We start from the raw sequence: 15,915 nt of genomic DNA on the forward strand, positions 1-15,915 counted from the left end.
CTGCTTTCTCTTCTCTGACTTCTCCATTCTCCTGGTATCTTCTAAGATCACCTAAAAAAAAAAAAAAAAAAAAAAACCAACAAAAAACAAAAAACAAAACAAACAAACAAACAAACAAACAAGAAATACTTGCACTTGAGTCTTTATATCAGCATTTGCTTCTAGGGTAACTCAAACAAGACCAATTTGACCCTGGTATAACAGGTCCTTCTGATGTATTCTGTAAGTGGATCACTTGCCAACCAGACAACAAGGTTCCCAGTGCTGGTAGTAAGTGGCTTGGTGAGAACCCCTGGTGAGCTGTTGCATCAATATTATAAGATTCTTGATGTGGTGGAGCTAGGAAGAGATACAGGTAAAAGATGACTAGGTTATGCAATAGCTTTAGCATCTGAGAGATACAGGGGTATCAAGAATCTTAAAGACAATGAAATTGGCTGAGTTTCTGCTCAGTAGCATTGATGCACAGAAGAAAGAAAACATCAAGGGCTAAATCATATAGGTATCAACTCAAAGTATGGTAAGACAGCCCAAAGACCTCACAGCAGCATTTTAAGGAACCTCAGCCTCTACAACTAGAAGGCAGATTGTGCTAAAAAGCAGACCCAAATTCTGATTATGAAAGGAGGTAAATTATTAAAAATATTGAATTGACACTCCAGTCAAGATTCTCCTGAACCCTCTAGGCCGGAAGAAGTGGCTCCCTTGCCCTTGCTACAAGATGGCAGTCTCCTCTGCCTAAAGACCATGAAAGGCCTCATCTGAGATACATGCCTCAAAAGATGCTGACACTTCTCAGGATCTGTCCCTTCACTGATTCTAGGCTTCACTGATACACTGATTCTAGGCTAACAACTAGGGTCAAGTCTTGGCATCATGGGAACAGGGAGGTACTGTCCTTGCTTTGGATGGAAAGAAGTGATTCACCAAAACAGCTATTGGACCTGATAATATGTACTGATGGGACCTGGGAGAACATACCTGGGAATGGATTTTGAGAGCTGAACTTGGGGACCAAGTATAAGGTTGGTGAGGAAACTGTTATATAGGCACACTCCCCCATGACACTGGATTTAATGCTCCAAAAAGGACAGCTGGACCCAGTCCTAATGTACTGCTAGATTGGCCCATTTAAGCCTTGGAGTGAAAGCGATTGATGACCTATAGGAAATGAATTGGAGATGCTAGAACCACAAGGCAGAGTATAAAGAGGCATATCCATACCCTTCCCCATATCTCCTAACCTTTGCCAATTCTGTCTACTAGACTGACAGCATCTGCTTCAAAAACAAAACAACATAAACAACAAATTGATGGCCTTCTCTGACCTCTGAAGTCCATTTTATTCCCTGTATGCCAACCTTGAAATATTACAGACTTACCACCCTCTGGAAACGGTCCTAACCACCTACCTCGCCCCCTCAAGAGGGATAATTCTGAGGACATGTTTTATACTGGCTCCTAGAGTTCCCCAGTGGGAAAGCTCCAGATAGTTACTTGCAGCTGTAACTTGCTTGATAACAAATCCTTTACTTGCAAAACTTCCCTTCCCTATCTCACTTCATGGTCTTCTACTGGTATTTCCTGGGATAATCTTCAAAATAAAATACTTGCACTCAAATCCTTGTCTGAGGCAGCTTCTGGGGGAACTCAAACTGTTTAAAACAGTAAGTTTTTTCACTTAACCAGGCCAACAACAATTCAGATTACATAAAATCCAAATGTATGGGGTACATATAAACTAAGATTATTATAAATGATTTCCCTAAGCCTTACTGATAGGTAAGTCCATCCAGTGCTCCATGGATACTAAGAACTCAAGCTCTCTAATTCTGATTTTAACAGTTCCACAATGAACAAATATCTAATCCTACTGCCATACCTGATTGTATGTCCTTGTGCTCCTGACATAACCTTGAAAATCAACACTTACATGAATGTAAGCACATCGCTTTAACTTCCTTCCACTCACACTCCTGGCACTTTGCCTTTTCTTAGCCTCATAATCGAGAGATAACTAACACCTCTGTATTATTCCCTTCACATACTAACTCTGATTTCAAACCCTGCCATTTCCTTCCTCATGATATCTCATATCCACCCCTTTTTCCCATTTCGACTGCCAAAATCTTTGTCCACGTGAATGCACAAATAAAATTCTATGATACCATGATCTCAGACTCTGCACCCACATCTTCCTGTATCTCATCCTGTGGTCAGAGAAATCCACTAGGTATATTTATGCCAACACGTTTCATCTTCAGTGGACCCTAATCACCCTACTCAGGAGTTTCACCCGACCCAATTTAAAAAAATCAGTGCACAAAGTGCACCAAGCCAGGCAAAGAAAAACAAATACCATGATCTCACTCATATGTGTAATCTAGTAATACAAAAAAAAGTCAAATTCACCATAGAAGCAGAGTGGAATGGTGGTTTCCAGCGGCTAGGACGTAGGGGAAATGGGAAGATAGTAATCAAAGGATACAAACTTTCAGTTATTAGATGAACAATCTGGGGACCAAACGCACACCATGGTAAGTGCAGTTGATAATACTGTAGTGTACTGTGTATTTGAAATTTGGTAAAAGAGTAGATCTTAAACTACCACAAAAAAAGGTAACTGTGACATGATAGATGTGTTAATTAACTGTGGAAATCATCTCACAAGGTACACATATATATCAAATCATCAGGTTGTACACTTTAAATATATAAAATTTTATTTGTCAATTACACTTCAATAAAGCTGGGGGGAGGAATATAACAATATATCTGAGCATCTTTCCAAGCTGTCAAATACTCCTCAAAAACTTATCTGAGCCTTGATTATTGACAATTATTTTCAGTTATCTACTACTTTAAACAATGCAACAATAAATGTCTTTGAAGCAAAATTAATAATTAAAAAAAAAGAACCAAACACAGCCTTAGCCTATAAAATGTTAAAAAAAAAAAAAAAAAAAAAAAAAAGACTTCAGTCCTAGCTATGAGAATGTATGCAAAGTTTCTTCAATCTAAAAAGGTTGAAACTGTAAGCCCATAGAAGAGGCTATTTAATGTCCTAAGCCCAAAGCCAACAAAACAAGTGAGTTTTTAGATACAAAACCCCAAAACACAATCCATGAAAGAAAAAACTGTTCAGTTAGATCTTACCAGAATTAACCATTCTGCAAGAGATACTGCTCAGATAATGAAAAGACAAGCCCTAATGTGAAAGAAATGCTTCCAAAGCACTTCTGATGAAGGACTTGCATCCCAAGTGCAAAAAAGAGTTCTTAAAACTCAACAGTAAGAAAACAGCCCAATTACGCCTGGGTGGCTCAGTCGGTTGAGCGTCCGACTTTGGCTCAGGTCATGGTCTCACAGTTCGTGAGTTCAAGCCCCGCGTTGGGCTCTGTGCTGACAAACAGCTTGGAGCCTGGAGCCTGCTTCAGATTTTGTGTGTGTGTCTCTCTCTCCCCCTCCCCTGCTCATGCTCTGCCTCTCTCTGTCTCTCAAAAATAAATAAATGTAAAAAAAAATTTTTTTTTTAAGAAAACAGCCCAATTAAAAAAAAAAATGATCAAAAGATCTGAGCGGATACCTCACAGAAGACATACAGATGATAAATAAGCATATAAGACATTCAATATCATTTATCATTAGGAAATCACAAATTAAAACACAACGAGATACTACTGAATGGCTGAAATTGAACAAAAATGACCACACCAAATGCTGACCAGAACACAGAGCAACAGGCACCCTCGCCCACCGCTGGCAGTAACACACACACAGCCACACTAGCAGACGGCCTGGAAGTCTCTACAAAGCCAACTGTACAGCCTTACCATGCATCCCAGAAATTGTACAACTCGGTATTTACCCAACTGAGTTGAAAACTTCTATCCACACAAAACCTGCACCCAAATGATTACACCCAGCTTATTCAGAATTGCCAAATAATGAAAAGCAACCAAGATGTCCTTAAATGGGTGAACAGATAAACACACTGTGGCACTTTCATAAATGGAATGTGGTTCAGCAATAAGAAATGAGCTATCAAGCCATGAAAAGACACAGAGGAAGCTTAAATACATACTGTTAAGTGAAAAGAGCCAGTCTGAAATGGCTAAACACCACATGATTCCAATCTCAGGACCTTCCAGAAAAACAAAACTATACAAATGTTAAAACAATCAGTGGTTACCAGAGATTTCGGAGGGGGGCGGGGAGGCAAAAGGGATGAACAGGTGAAGCACAGGGGACGTTTTAGGGTGGAGAAACTTTCACAGTATACAGGTTTAGTGTAAATGACACTAAACATTTGTCAAAACCGACAGAAATTTCAGAGTGAACCTTAATGTACGTCAATTTTTTCAAATCCTTGTAATGTCAGAGGATCTCAGGATGAAATGCAGAATGTGACAAAAAAAAATCTTACTGTTACAAATGTATGACACAACCTCACTGAAGAGGGTGAGGGGGAAAGTAGTGACCTAAGTAACTCTGGAAATAAATGGAGTCTGTAAGACTAAAGACAAAGCAAAACACACGTAAGTACCATACTCTAGTTTCTCACGGGTTGTAAGTTAACGATTCTGATACGAGTATGCATGGGCACTGCAACTGAACACCTAAGTCAATGGATGGCAGATGGTGGAGAGTGAGGTTACAGAGAAGCAAGATGAGAAGCTAGCAAGATCCATGTGGTAATGGATTACAATTGGAAACATTAGTGCAAGTTCATGTTAGTTTAATATAGATACAGATACCCACACATAGAAGCATTTGTAGATACGTGTAAATACAGGGGTTAGTATACACAGATATACGTCCTTGCTCTGTCAACTGAGAGGGCCTAGAAACAACAATATCCCAATAGCAATGACAACACCTAGTGCTCAATTTTTGGTATATAACACCACTCTCCAATAAAAGGAACCAGAGCTCCTTGGAGAAATGGCTGAGGCAGGAAATACACAACATGAGCCCTAGAGCATCTTGAAAGAAAGTTCTGGGAGGGAAAACACTACATGACAGGGGCGTATCAAAGAGACACAGAAGCCAACTGTAAGCTCCCAATGGCCAAAGTTAGAAATTTCAGCAACAAAATTAAATAGCATTAAATATCCTTAAGTTGATACTTACATAAATGAGTGAATGAATTAATAAAGAATCAACAAATATCCTACACAGAATTCCAAATTATTTACATAGATACTCTGCCCTAAAGAAAGTGGAGCATAACTCCCCACTCCTTAAGTGTGAGCTGCACACAGTGACTTCCTTCCAAAGAAGAACAGAGGGAGGGAGGGATACCTTGGCAGTGAAGACACCTGGCAGACACAACTGTCAATCAGGTGACTGAAGCCAACAGTGACCAATCATGTTGACAGAATGTACCTTTCATATGATGTGATGAAAATGGCATTTTTCTTCTGTGATCTTCCTTCCCAAAACCTTTAAACCCAGTATAATCATGAGGAAAAGCATCAGGCAAATCTCAACTGAGGGAAAATATACTAAATACCTAACCAGTACTCAAGTTTGTCAAGTTTCATAAAAAATTTGATGAGAAAAGTCTGAGAAACAGGGGTACCCAGCTATCTCAGTCAGTGGAGCATATGACTCTTGATCTTGGGATTGTGAGTTCAAGCCCCACACTGGGTGTAGAGCTTACTTTAAATAAATAAATAAAAACATTTTTTAGAGGGAAAGAGAGAAGTCTGAGAAACTGACAAACCCAAGAGAAGTCTAAGAAGACACGACAACTAATTATCATGTGGTATCCTGGATGGGATTCTGGAACAGAAAAAGGCCATGAGGAAACACTAAGGAACCTAAACAAAATATAGATTTTAGTTAATAATAACAGAACATCATCAGTCCATTGATTGTAACAAACGAACTGCACTAATGTAAGATGTTAATAAGAGAAGGAACAGGCATGGGGTACGTATGGGTACTCCCTATTATTGTTTTTCAGTAAATCTAAAACTGTTCAAAAAATGTTTTTAAAGACAGAACAATTACTGGGGCACCTGAGTGGCTGGGTTGGTTAGGCGTCTGACTTCGGATTGGGTCATGATCTTGCGGTTCATGGGTTTGGGCCCCGCATCGGGCTCTGTGCTGACAGCTCGGGCCTGGAGCCTGCTTCCGATTCTATGTCTCCCTCTCCCTCTGCCCCTCCCCGACTCGTGCTCTGTCTCTCTCTCTAAAAAATAAACATTAAAAATTAGAAAAATAAAAGAACAATTACTTGTTTCTTTTCCTTTATTCTCTTAACTGATTTGAAAAGCAATTGCATAGGCATGCCTGGCTGACTCGGTCGGTGGAGCATGCAACTCTTGGTCTCGGGGTTCTAAGTTTAAAGCCCCATGTTGGATGTAGAGATTACTTAAAAATAAAATCTTGAAAAAACACTATTGCAGGAAATAATATCTATAACATTGTGCATTGTTTTGTTGGGCCTGTAACATAAAGAATTCTCTGAAAAGACAGAACGATCCTAAATGTCTATGTACCTAACCACAGTGCCTCAAAATACACTAAGCAAAAATTGATAGAACTGAAAGGAGAAATTGACAAATCCACACTTCCACTTTGAGACTTCAGTATTTCTCTATGATCAATACAAGTAGAAAGTCAAGATGAATATAGAAGGACCAAACACCACCATCAGCCAACTAGTCTAATTGATACTTATTGAACATTCTACCCGATAATGGCACAATACACGTTCTTTCCAAGTACACATGAAGCATGCATCACCAAATTCATCACAAATTCTCTGGGGATGGAAGCAAAATGATGTGAGTGCAGAAGGACTCCAACTTTATGTAGCTATGTTTTATTTATCAGACTGGATTCTGGGTACACTGTATCATTCTTTACACTTGATACATCCTATTTTATAATAAAATGTTAAGTCATTTACTTTGAATGTATTCTCTAGTAAATCTTTTCTTTAGTGGTTGGGGGGTGGTGACAGGGCAGGCAGGACACCATATATCTTATTATTAAAAAGGAATATACTAGGGGCGCCTGGGTGGCTCATTCGGTTAAGCGACCAACTCTTGGTTTTGGTTCAGGTCATGATCTCACAGTTTGTGACTTTGAGCCCTGTGTCTGTCAGCTCTGTCAGCACAGAGCCTGCTTGAGATTCTCTGTCTCCTTCTCTCTCTGCCCCTTCCCCGCTCATGCTCTCTCTCTCAAAAATAAATTCACAAACATTTTTTTAAAAGAGGAGCATACCAAATACCATAGTTCTGTACTTTTATCCAAATGTACAAGAACTCCTGCAAACTCCATAATTTGATATAATATTTATTATTTCAATCTTCAGCAATGTCTTCCATGAGTATCCCAACAAAGGATGCATTCTAGTTTGTCACCAAACTAAAGTTATTGATTTGTCTATATAGTATTTAAGCCACTTTTACCAAAACAGGAAGAGCAAAGGTTTATGGCTTTTTGTCTTTTACTCCTAAAGTAAGAAATCTCCAAAGAATCTCCTAAAAATGTATCACTAACTTAATAATTTTTAATGTACTAGATTAGTTAGCTCATGACTGTAATCATTACTGAAAAAGCGCAGTTTGTCTTCATATACCAAATGCTTAGCTTTAAAATATCTCAACTGATAACATTAGCCTCATACTATCATTAGTGAATATCTTAAGACACACTACACTCAACAGTGCATATAAACCCATATATCAAATAGTATTTAACAAATTTTTTTTACTGATTCCTCTTCATTCCACTTAGATCATTATTGTTTTGTACTCTGCATCAGACTGACAAGCTCATAATATCATGTATCAGCTCTGCTTTTTTCTTGTTGTTCATGTGTCCTCACGTTAGTACTTCAATCTCCAGTTGAGTCTGAAACTTCAATCTACAACTCTTTGCAGAAACCTTTTTAAGCCCTTTGTCTATTTAGCAAGGTTCACTTCATTGAAATAAGATGACATAATCTGAAAGACCACTAATCCAGGCAGAGATGAACTGTAATATGTCCGAACAGAACGTAAGCCAACAAATAAGGAGGCTCACACAATGGGCCCCTCCAGGCTTTGTGGTCCCCACTATCCCCCTCTCAGGTTACTTTGCTTACCATACCTGATATATATCACCAGGCATACAGATGGAGTAAAGTGTCGACCTACGGATGAAATATTAGTAAGCCCATATTTTGTTATACCCTACCTAGGGGATCATTTTGCATGCCTCCCACTCTGGAAACCACTGCTCTTAAAAAAAAAACAAAAACAAACCAACAATGAGAAAATGGGACTATGCTAGATTTGAGAAACAAGTGAGTAATACAGGTGCAGAATTAGATAAGGACATTTACAGCCTATGTAGTTAGTTAATTTGGCCTAAGGTTACAAAGTTAGTCATTGGTGGAAGCAGACAACCCATGGGACTCGAAAGCCTATTCTCTTTCGGCTGTGCCACATCGCCCCTACAGGGACGACAGAAGGATTCCAGGAGTGAGGAAAACACAGGTCCACAAACTGGGGTGCTAGATCAGACCTCACGTCACAGTTAAATGGGGTTTGGAGGGGGGCGCCTGGGTGGCTCAGTCAGTTAAACGTCCGACTTCGGCTCAGGTCATGATCTCGCGGTTCGTGAGTTCAAGCCCCGCGTCGGGCTTTGTGCTGACAGCTCGGAGCCTGGAGCCTGTTTTGGATTCTGTGTCTCCCTCTCTCTCTCTCTGACCCTTCCCCGGTCATGCTCTGTCTCTCTGTGTCTCAAAAATAAATAAACGTTAAAAAAAAATTTTTTTTTTAATTTTAAAAAAAAAATGGGGTTTGGAGGCTAGTGTAACGAAACGTCTGGATTCTTGTCCTGGTTCTAGTCCTATCTAGGCAGCAATATGCTTCAGAGTTGGACAAAGTCTGCAGGGGAAGTTAAGTAATTCCCACAGTAAAGATTAAAGGAAAGAGAGCAGGCTCTAGAAACATTTCCAGAATGTCTCTGTACTACACCCAAGTGTTAAATATCCTTCATTTCCCTTGAATCTTTCTGTTAATGTCTTAACCCTTCCAGCTGTCAGTTACTCCAAAGCACCCAGGTATCAAAACTTCTTGTGCAAATTCACTGTCTCCCAGCAAAACTCCTGTCAGTTTTTCTCTGGATGCCCATTTATTTAAGAAGTCCAAGATAATGGAGATTATCACTAATTAGTACTTGACTAGTTACACTACTCAAACTTCTCTGAAAGAGAACCTCCTTATTTATTTCGGGAAAATTCTCAACTATCTTTCCTCTAACACTTCTTCTTTTCTCTTCTCTTTCAGATTTAAAAAAAAAAAATGTCAGGGGACGTAAATGTTGTGAAACCCTAAGATTTGCATTTTTACAAATCTAAAAAAGTTCTCTAGATTCCAATAAAAAACATTCAAAACTGCTCTCCACTACTACCAAGAGCTCTGAATAGCTAATATAATAGCCTCACAGGGCTATGGAAACTATTAATAAATTATGTAAAGCATTTAGCCCAATGCCTAGCACAAAATAAGAGCCTAATAAATGTTAGCTACTTATTATTATTATTATTATCATTAATATTGATGTTATCATGTAACTACCCTCCTGGGTAATGTCTAAACTAGAATTCTACAGGCAAGACTCCTTCCTAATTAACAATTCTTCTCATTTATTAAGGTATAAAAATATTGGGGTGCCTGGCTGGCTCAGTCAGAAGAACATGTGACTCTTAGTCGCAGAGTCGTGAGTTCAAGCCCCTATTCTGGGTGCAGCGTTTACTGAAAAAATGAAATAAAATAAACTTAAAAAAATAAAGGATAAAAACACAGACTTGGAAGAAGAGTAAACACTTTGTTATCAATCACTTGCAACACTAAATTTGGAATAAAGAAAAGGCTTTTAAAAAAAGTGAAAGAGATAAAGAAGTAGAAATGCAATGTGCCCAAAGAATCAGAGAAAGAATGTAATAGAAAGTAAGCCACAGAAAGGAGAAACAGGTGCCTCTAGTGTGCTCGACACAAACCTCCTAGTTTTGCCTAAAACCTGCCAAAGGCTGCTTAGTTGGTAAGAGGAAATTTTAGTTCTAAGCAAAGATACTAAACTACTTATCTAATAAGGAAATAATAATAGCATATGAACAGTAAATAAAAGGTACACTCTTGAAATGACATGCAAAGCTCTAGTTTTCATAGTCACATTTCAAAAAATGTATCCTTGTTAGTTATTTCTATAGTTAAGCTTGTCCCCAGAGACTTTTTTTTAAAAGAAAGATATTAAGAATGACTTTTTGGGGGCTCCTGGGTGGCTCAGTCAGTTAAGCATCTGACTCTTAATTTTGGCTCAGGTCGTGATCTCACAGCTGGTGAGTTCCAGCCCTGCACAGGGCTCTGTGCTGACAGTGCAGAGCCTGCTTGGGATTCTCTCTCTCTCCCTCCCTCTCTGATCCTCCCACGCATGCACGCATGTGCACACACACACTCTCTCTCTCTCTCTCAAAATAAATAAACTTAAAAAAAAAATGACTTTTTCAAATGAGTTTGGAACTAATGAAAAGAAAATAAAACCAATTAAATAGCAGTGTGCAGGGGCACCTGTCTGGCTCGGTTGGTGGAGTGTTGACTCTTGATCTTGGGAGCTGTGTGCCCAAGCCCCATGTTGGGTGTGGAAATTACTTAAAAATAAAATCTTAGGGGCACCTGGGTGGCTCAGTCGGTGAAGCATCCAACTCCTGGTTTCAGCTCAGGTCATGATCTCAGGGTTGTTAAGATTGAGCCCCATGCGAGGCTCTGGACTGACAGAGTGGAGCCTGCTTGGGAGTCTCTCTCTCCCTCTCTCTCTGCCCCTCCCCTTGCTCATGCTATCTCTCTGTCTCAAAATAAATAAAACACTTCAAAAAATTACTTTAAAAATAAATAAAATAAAATATTTTTAAAATAATAAATAAATAAATAAATAGCAATTTTCAACCTTCACATCAAAATCCTATGGAGCACCTGGGTGGCTCAGTTGGTTGAATGTCCAACTTCGGCTCAGGTCATGATCTCGAGGTTCATGGGTTCGAGCCCTGCGTCAGGCTCTGTGCTGACAGCTCAGAGCCTGGAGCCTGTTTCAGATTCTGTGTCTCCCTCTCTCTGCCCCTCCCCCACTCACACTCTGTCTCCCTCTCTCTCTCTCTCTCTCAAAAGTAAATAAACATTAAAAAAATTTTTTTGTTAATCCTAGACATTAGCAATTCCTTTTCTGAGTTCTCATATCTTTAATATCAGTTAATATATCTGTAGTACTGATTACGAGCTACAAAAACCAAAGCAAAGCAATGGCGAATGAGAATGGGAGAGCTTAGAAATGACTGACCTAACCCAGACCCCCTACTTTGAGCATCCAAATAAATGTTTGTCCCAGGTTACAGTTATGCTTCACAATAAAGAAAGCCCAGAACCCCCAACTCTTGGTCCATTATACCATCTTTCTACATTAGTATAAAATGTAGTAAAAATTATAAACAAGTATGAAAAAACACAATGCAACAAAAAAAAAAGGTAAATGATGAAAAAGCAAATCACAGAAATGGAAGTCTAAAGAGCCAATAAAAACATCGAGTAATGTTCAAACTCACTGGTAATCAGAAAAACATATATTAAAAGACAGAACCAAAATAAGATTACATTTTTCATCCAGCAATTTGGCAAAAATTATAAAGCCTAATAACACTAAACGTTGACAAACCAGGGAAGCAACAGAATCCACACACCTCTGGTGTGAATGTTAACTGGTTAACGCATCAGAGAGAAATTTAGTAATATCCACTAAAGTTAAAGATGTGCTTGGCACATAAGCCAGTGTTTTACCCCTAGGTACACACTCTAAAAGTCATGCATGTGTGCACAAGGAAATGTGACAAAAATATTCACAGCAGCGTTACTTGTGATGGGAAAAAAAAAAAAAAATCCAGAACAAATGAATTGCCAATCAATGAGAAAACATAAAGGTAAACTATGATATAGTCAAAAACCAGAATCCCATTCTGCCAAGATGTATATATCCATATATCCATATATGTATGCTACATATATCCATACAGATGAGTGTCACAATACTGAGAGGAAAAAAAGACAAGTTACAAAAAGAAATAATTACTACTCTTAATATAAAGGTTTTAATTTTTTTTAATGTTTATTTATTTTTTGAGAGAGAGAGACAGAGTGTGAGCAAGTGAGAGGCAGAGAGAGACAAGGAGACACAGAATCTGAAGCAGGCTCCAGGCTCCGAGCTGTCAGCGCAGAGCCCAATGCGGGGCTCGAACCCACAAACTGTGAGATCATGACCTGAGCTGAAGTTGGACGCTCAACTGACTGAGCCACCCAGGCGCCCCAGGTATTCACTATTTTTATTTTCTGTACCTCTGAAGGTCAATGTTTCATAATGTTCACAAAGTTAAAGGAAAATAAACTCAAGGTCCAACCAAAATAGTTACTCTAGAGCCCACATACTTAACCATGATACTATGTATCTATAGTATCTATAGTATACTATATATAGAGAGAGTATATATCTATATCTATGTTTGTTAAGAAAGATTTAATCAGGGGCGCCTGGGTGGCTCAGTCGGTTAAGCGGCCGACTTCAGCTCAGGTCACGATCTCACGGTCCGTGAGTTCAAGCCCCGCGTCGGGCTCTGGGTTGATGGCTCAGAGCCTGGAGCCTGCTTCCGATTCTGTGTCTCCCTCTCTCTCTGCCCCTCCCCCGTTCACGCTCTGTCTCTGTCTCAAAAATAAATAAACGTTAAAAAAAAAAAAAAAAAAAAAAAAAAGAAAGATTTAATCATTATAAGAAATCTCTCCAGAAGATACAAAACATCAGACTGGGAAAAAGCAAGGAAGTACCTGACTAACGAAAAAGTCTCTCAAGGAAATCATATTGGAGACACAAAGCGGTCCTATCACCATGCTCAGGAATCATGTGGGTAAGCCAAAACACAAAACTCAAGTTTAACTGGAACATCAAACATGCTATTTAAGGACAGTATTGTAGAAACAACATGGGCTTTGAAGTCTGCCCTGGGTTCAAATACTACCTGGGTTTCTAATTAGCTGTGTGGCCCTAAACAAGTTTTAATTTCTCTGAGCTCAATTTCCTCACCCATATACTGGAGATACCATATCTAGCTTCCAAAGTTATAAAGATTAAAGAGTAGTCCTTATCTATGAAAATCACTTGATGCACTGTAGCCTCAAAATAAATATTATTCCTGGCAGAAGGTCTCTCTCTGGCAAGAAGAGACAGAGCAGGCAGAGAGAAAAGTTAAAAGGAGGGAATAAAGAGCCTACAAATAGAAGCCAGGAAGAAGTTGGAATTGTTAGGAGCTGAAAAAGTCTTTGTTGAATCCCATAAGTTACCAAAAAAAAATTCTTTAACTGTGCACTATTTCACTATAGAATGCTTAGTTACAAGAATATTTAGCCTAGACTTTTTCATCACAACATTTCAGTCTTGTTTTAGCTTATTTATAGTGTTAATACACAAAAATTCAATCAAAATGGGGTTTTATAAAGATTCGCTTTTTGTTAAAAATGCATTATCAAATAAACCATGTACAATATACCTGTTTCTCTCAGTTACCTACAACTCAGAAATATCTGTCCTAGTCTTAACATATTAAAGAGAAAAGAATGATAATTCCAACAAATACCAAAAAAAAAAAAAAAAAACAATGCCCTTGAATAAAATTCAACACCCAATAAAAATACAAACCAAGAACAGATGAAAACTTCCATAAATTGACAAAAGAAATCTACCAGAAACCTTCAGTAAGTATATCTAATAGTGAAACACTGGAAGCATTCTCATCAAGGAAAAAGATAAAAATGCTCATTATCATCACTACTATTCAACTTCTATACTGGAGGGTCCGGGCATTGCAATAACGCAGACAACAAAATGGCATGAACTTTACAAAGAAGCCTGGGCAATTCAGGCTTCTAATCAAAGTAACCCAGTAAGTAAACAACCCTGATGCATCCCCTCCACTCCAAATGCACAGCAATAGATAAAATATTTGTTAAATATATTTTTAAATGACTTGAACATGCTCAAAAACAAGGTAAAACCCCATGTGGATCAGAAACAAAACAGACACACAAAATTGTGAGCAGGACTGAAGCTACAGGCTCACTGGACTTGGAGTCCAGAAGCAGGTGCACATCTTCTGCAGGGCAACAGTAACACAAAGCGAAGGAGGTGGAGAAACAGGAGACATGACAGCTGAGCCAGACTCACGGCTTCAAGCCAAGGATGAGGCTGGAGCTGAAAAGAAGCTACAATGTACTGCTGCCAGTCTCTGCCTAGAGCTACAGTGTGTATACTGCTCTAGGCCTAGACAAATGGGAAGATAAAAACACAGCCTCACCACCAGGAACTGAACAGAGACATTCACAGACTCTGTGAACAGATCTAAAATAGCCCCAATTATCTCAAAGAGTAGGACCCCTGACCCACCATCATCATATCTGATTTCTTGACTACGGTCCAAAAAGGCAATAAAAGCGCCTGAAATACCACCACACAGAGAAGGGTGAGCACAGAAATAAGGAAAACACAATCAAAAGCACTCACACTTGAATGAGTCTGTAAATCAAAACTTCAAAAGACATAAAGAAATATAATGCTAAGAAACACAGCCAACAAAAGCAACAATTAGAATATGAATTCATTCCAGGGGCGCCTGGGTGGCTCAGTCGGTTAAGCGTCCGACTTCGGCTCAGGTCATGATCTCGTGGTCCGTGGGTTCGAGCCCCGTGTCGGGCTCTGTGCTGACAGCTCAGAGCCTGGAGCCTGTTTTAGATTTTGTGTCTCCCTCTTTCTCTGACCCTCCCCTGTTCATGCTTTCTCTCTGTCTCAAAAATAAATAAATGTTAAAAAAAAAAATGTTTTAAGAATATGAATTCATTCCAGATGAAGTTTAGAGAACAGTCTGACAAAGACTTATTTTTTAAGTACATTTAGGGTGCTAGGATATAAATTTCTTTAATTATCAGGAATGCAAAATTGTACAGCCACTTTGGAAAACAGTTAGGCAGTTTCTTGTATGGCTAAACATACTCTTACCACACAATCCAGCAAAAATGCTCCTACATATTACTCGAAAGAGGTGAAAATCTATGTCCAAGCAAAAACCCAAACATGGATATTTATAGACATTTTATTCATAACTGCCCCAAACTGGAAGTAACCAAGATGTCCTTCAATAGGTGAATGGATAAACAAACAAGTGCTTTCGTATTATGGAATATTATACAGCGATAAAAAGAAATGAGCTATCAAGCCAAGAAAAGACAGGGAGGAACCTTAAATGCATATTGCGAAGTGAAAGAGAGCAGTCTGAAAGACTACAATACTGTAGGCTTTCCAACTGTATGGCATTCTGGAAAAGGCAAAACTATGGACAGGGTAAAATAATCAGTAGCTATCAGGAGCTCAGGAGGAGGGAGGAAGGAATGAATAGCTGGAACACAGGGGATTTTAGGGCAATGAAGTTATTCTGATGATACTGCAATGACACTACATGAAATGTCATGTAATGACATTAATGATGCATGACATTTTGCATTTGCAAAATCCACAAAACACAAAGGACACAAAGAGAATCCCAATATATATATATATACTATGAACTTAAATTAATAATAATGTATCAGCACTGATTCGTCAGTTGTAACAAATATACCACACTAATACAAGATGTTAATAATAGGGGGAACTGTGAGGATGAAGAGGTATATACTGTGCACTATCTACCCACATTGGTCATATTCAGTTATGTATATAACTTTTTAAAAAATATCATGGACAATCTCACTTCTAGATACACACACAAATGAACCAAAAACAGGGACCTGAACAGATATTTATTTGCACACCCTGTTTATAACAGCA

The 15,915-nt window shown here is 38.7% G+C and overlaps 1 protein-coding gene across 2 annotated transcripts in view; it reads right to left on the reverse strand.

Moving 5' to 3' along the window:
• The window catches only part of DTNB (dystrobrevin beta), a 244,904-nt gene that overhangs the window by 224,627 nt on the left and 4,362 nt on the right, over positions 1-15,915 (reverse strand). The gene's annotated exons all lie outside the window — the stretch shown is intronic.

This window comes from Neofelis nebulosa, chromosome 9 (assembly GCF_028018385.1).
Source record: "Neofelis nebulosa isolate mNeoNeb1 chromosome 9, mNeoNeb1.pri, whole genome shotgun sequence".
In the NCBI taxonomy this organism is placed as follows: Eukaryota; Metazoa; Chordata; class Mammalia; order Carnivora; family Felidae; genus Neofelis; species Neofelis nebulosa.